This window comes from Anopheles aquasalis, chromosome 3 (assembly GCF_943734665.1).
Source record: "Anopheles aquasalis chromosome 3, idAnoAquaMG_Q_19, whole genome shotgun sequence".
NCBI lineage: Eukaryota > Metazoa > Arthropoda > Insecta > Diptera > Culicidae > Anopheles > Anopheles aquasalis.
In genome coordinates, this window is record NC_064878.1 from 30,116,596 (window position 1) to 30,121,595 (window position 5,000).

Sequence of the window (5,000 nt, forward strand, 5' to 3'; positions counted from 1 at the left end):
TCTGCAAAAAGTCACTCAAAACGAAATGAGCGATAAAACATGAAAAGGAGTAAATCTAACGGTATATCCCATAATCTGACCGTAGTCTTTGTAAAGTTAACTAAAAACTTTAAAAAATACATTTAAACGAACCTGAAATAAGGGAAAGGACCAAAAAGGACATTGCTGAATGGTGAATTGACATTGGCGAATGCGAGTAATTCGAGCGAAGTTCCAAATATACTAAAATTGTGTGGTCTGGCACAGTAATTGCGTCACGTTACAGACTACAGACGTAAAACTGTCACTGCTCGAGACATTCAAAGCAAACAAAATTACTCAATTTAAACCCACAAAATCTTTCAGATATTCTGACAAACCTGATATTTTAAAAAGCTTTCAAAACATGTGCGTAAAGTAGAGTAAAAGTCGACGATTTAAACCAAATCCAATAAAAAAAGCAAACAATAACATAAAAAAGTAAGAAGGTAAAATTTGAATGCTTAGTTTTGACGAAATTACTGCACTTTACTGTAGTACACATGACCCTCCTAGATGACCGCTGCAAGTGCCCTGAGAGGGTCAATAGGTGGACACACCGTATCATGTCATGTTCCCCGTTTTCATCCTTCACAAACCTTCCTGGCCATTCTGGTGTGCCCGCGGGCTATTTCGAGCGTTAAACCGGCCATAAACATTTCAAAAATCGATTATCTTCCGAACCTCCACCACCCTCGACGCCTTGACTCCCTTACGCCCGCAGGGAATCGTTTATGTTCCCTCGTCCATTTCCGCTTTTGCTATCAAAAACACGATCACATCCCACCGGGTAGTAGACCGATGGGTAGATGTAGGTCCCGAGAAGCTTCCAGCAAGAAGGTAGAACCTCCAAGAAGCAAGGCAAAAGGGGATATAGCACAGTGGCAGCAGCAGCAGCATCGTACGCATATGAGTTGGCCAAAGAAGGGGAGCTAGAGGCATACGTGGAAATTGATGGATCCACTGGGGCTTCATTCACGCGAACCAGAGCGCCGAGAAGCGCCCGTGCCGTTGCCAGCGCAAATGGTGCAAATCCGGAACGCCACACAACACCCTATGTTTGACAATTTTCGAGTTTGGGGGCCGAAGCACCCCCAAAAGGTAGTCTAAGCCCCCCGCGGGGGGTTCTGGCGCCTGCGGTGGCCGCCAGATCGGAAAGTGTCGCATTTTTCACCTTTCCGAGGCGCACACTTGAAACCACTCCGAGCGTATCCGCTAAACCTATGAGCGACATCTTGATCTCTCTCCGGTTCTCGTGCCGCAGACTTCCCACTGGGTGCCAGACCCAGACCCGCCTACGCCTGGTGGGTAATTTATGACATTTTTTTTAATTTATGATGTAAACAGAAACACTTTTGCGATTTTTTTTTTGCTGCAGGAGGTCGAGAACAAAACAATATTAAACGGAACTGTCACCTCTGAGAGGATTTTGAGAGCGAATGGTTTGCTCCTCATATTTTCCTCTGCGTGCAGTTGCATGGGGAGCATTCATCGTCACAAAATGGCGCATCTCCCCATCGAGCATCCCCCAAAACACGCTTCCCGTGCAATCGGGGAAATTGAATAAATTTTGCTCACCACCACCACCACCAGCACCATTGGCGGCGGGTTCCGGTGGGTTAATTCGATTAGGCTCATGAATATTTAGATACCGATCGGGTGGTGAAGATGAACTGTCGCTCGTGTGCGTGCTGGTGCTGGTGTTCGTGGTGTTCGCGTGGTGCTTTCCACTTTTTGGTTCCCCCCTTACCAGCCAGGTGCGCCACGTGGGATCCACACAGTATCATTTTTGGCACAAAAGTTTAGTAATATTATCAGCGAACCAATACACCACCACCACCAGCATCAAATCTGGCCAAAGTGGGCCAACATTTTTAACGCAATTTACATAAATTTAAATTGAAACCTGAAAATACAGTTTTAATCCCGGCGGGTATTGGCCACATAACACCCAATGATAACCGCTAGATGGTGCGCCCATGAGCTTCAATGGTTGCAGTTGCCGGGATCGTAAATGGGTTTCCAATAGATAACTGATCGTTTAACGGCACTGGCACTCCCTCCCCCGTCGTCCATGCCTTGCATATGGTGGAATTATTTTTTATTTAATTAAATTCCCCATTTCAACCTCACATTCGCAACCTGGCGACCGATGCGCTGCTGGCCGTGGCTTAACTGGCGACCTATCCTGTCAGGTTTTCTATGAAGCGAATACCACGAATGCGAAACAATGAACTCGACGGCCAGGAGGACAAGAGGAGGAGGAGCAGGTCTCGATTGAATATTCTAAAAATGTGAAAAATCCTTGCCAACGGAATTAGCCGGCGACGACGTTCGAGGGGGCCCCCTTTCGGAATGTGGTCTCGAGTTCTCATTACGGCATATTTATCGAACGTTTTATTTCTTTTCTGCTAAATATCTGCCACCAACGGTGGAACGGGGGAAGGTTCGGTTGCCTAGCGCGCTTCTCGTCTAGTTAGTATTCAAAGAACCGAACGCGGCTACGTAATGAAAATGAAAACATCGGGAAAAAAAACGAGGGGAAAGAGGAGCGATTTTTTGGGAGAAAAATGAATCCAGGGGTTATATCACGTTTCGGAATCATGCTACGCGAAATAATCTACTGAATTCGGTAGCGGGGAATGTAGCCAAGGGCATCGGATATGGAGAGCATTTAAAGGCGTTTTTTCCTCGAATTGTCACTAGCCATTTGCTTCGGGAAATACCACGTACCTATATTTCATATATTCTTTTGGGGAGAATGCGACAATAACAGTCCGCGACTTCCACGGTATACACACGGTAGCTTGCGGTGCTGCCAAGCAATTTCAAAGGACAATTGGCAGCAGAAGCAAAAAAATCGCTAGTCCTACGCTGGATCTATTGAACGTTGCAAATGACTTCCCTGTTCAGCGTACCGTTTATAGAGATTGCACGATAAAGGAAACATCAGACGTAAGCAATAAGAGAGAGAGAGCGCAAGGGATGGAACTGGGATGGAAAAAATCAGTTCCCTTCACCACCACCATCGATCGTTCGTTCGATGGAAAATCCTTTCCATCCAGGGAGCAACGGTGACAAAAAGAAGAAACGGGGAAGGGAAACACATTGTTGGCGGCCTCTTTCGACTTCGCTCGAGAGCGGCGCGTTGCTGCGTCGCACCGAACGGATGAATCGTCATTAACGATCATCCAGTGAAGAAGGTAGTGGTCCAGTAGGAGAGGATCTCGGGGATAGCTGCGATGTGCCAATACTCAATGGCGAGGAAGCCCCTTGGTTTCGACGTTTTTCCCTGCACTGCACAACGTACGGGGAACGTGGTAATGGCGACACAATACCGGTTCGATTGGTCTGCACTGTTGCTCGGCAGAAGCCATCCAGCACACAGACTCCGCTAGCTGGCACTGCTGCTGTGCGTGTTAGCAGCTTCCTGTCCTTTTGCCCCTCGAATAGCGGACGACCCTCAATCTCATCGGGTTTACCTGTGCGCTAGGACGCTGTGTTTGTGGAAGTCATTTTGTTGGAACACATTTCTCTGACTGCACGTCGGTAGCCCGTAGCTACCACGCGAGCTCGAGTGCCATTGCATAGTGGTGTGAGCAATCAGAATAAAACGAAACAAAAAAGAAAAAGCGGAAGCTGGATAAAACCATGGCTGCAATTTCTAGTTATTTGTTTGCCAACGAGCAGCAGACTTCAGTAACTGCAGCAAGGCGCAAAGTGGATATAAAACTTTGAAGAGTGCGCGTCCGCTCACCATAACGCTCACCTGCTCGCCCGAGGTACTTTCCGCGTGCACTTGCAGTGAATATTCATGGATATTAGTAGTAGTGGAGGAAAGGAAGGAAATGGTTTTCCTTATAAGAACTAACGAGTTTGTGATACACATACAGTATGCAAAAATAGTTTATTCATCCCTGCAAGAAATTTACGTTTTCGACGATTTTTCATGGAAAACTTAAGGCTAAAAGTTAGCAATTATTTTATTGTATGGTATTATACAGTTTTCACTTCAAGATAATCAAATAACATTTTTTATCTCTCCATTTCAACGTCGCATTTGAGTTCTTTAATCCCAAACACATCTTTTGAGGCGCATTTGATGGTTATTGAAAATAGTGGAGTTCGCTCGTAAGCTACTAGAAAATTGATTCATTTAAAAAAGGCTCTAAATCATCAGATAACCTTCACCTTTCGATTTTCAATCATCCTCGAGTTTCAGATGAGCTTAGGTAATCTATTTTAGTATTTTAGCGGTCCATGAAATGTTGGCCTGCTCTCGATCAAGTGTTGTTCTAATTTTCTCTAAACAACTATTAACTTTTAAGGTGCTTCTTAGGTGCATAATTGCATTATTTTTAGTGATAAGGCTATCAAATGAGGATTAAATAACTCAAACGGGTCGTTGAAATGGAGAGAAAAAATGTGTTTTTCTGTTTATCTTGGAGTGAAAACTGTACAATACTATACAATAAAGTATATGAGGGTGGATAAACTTTTTGAATAAGTTTTTTTTCATATTATTCTATTGTTTCTAACATTTTGTTAGCGAGTCTTTTTGGAAAAAGTAAAAAGCAAAATAAAGTAGAATAAAAACAGAAGCGAATGATATGTGATTTAAATTTTTAGACTTATGCTTTTAGTATACACTTGTCAACTCGTTCATCCACCTTTCAGTTAAATCAACATTCTCAGTTCATTTAAATAAAATTTAAAAGTACCCATCAACCCTTTTCCGATGTGGTCTTTTGGGCGTGAAATGATAATTAAAACTCCATTAACCGTGGTGTCAGCTTGCCAAAAAGCTTTGTTCTTTCGCTAAAGCGTTGAGCTAAATATAATACAATTAATATTGATTTTTATCATACCCAAACCAAAGGAATGGCTCCATCGCAAAGGTAGGTACTGCGTGTGCCCCACCAAGTATCATTTAATGAGTTTCGCATTGAGTGGCGAAGTAAAAGTTTTACCTGTGCTTGTTT

At 43.8% G+C, this 5,000-nt stretch overlaps 1 protein-coding gene across 1 annotated transcript in view; it reads right to left on the bottom strand.

Moving 5' to 3' along the window:
- The window catches only part of LOC126576333 (uncharacterized), a 112,813-nt gene that overhangs the window by 12,191 nt on the left and 95,622 nt on the right, over window positions 1-5,000 (bottom strand). The window lies entirely within an intron of this gene.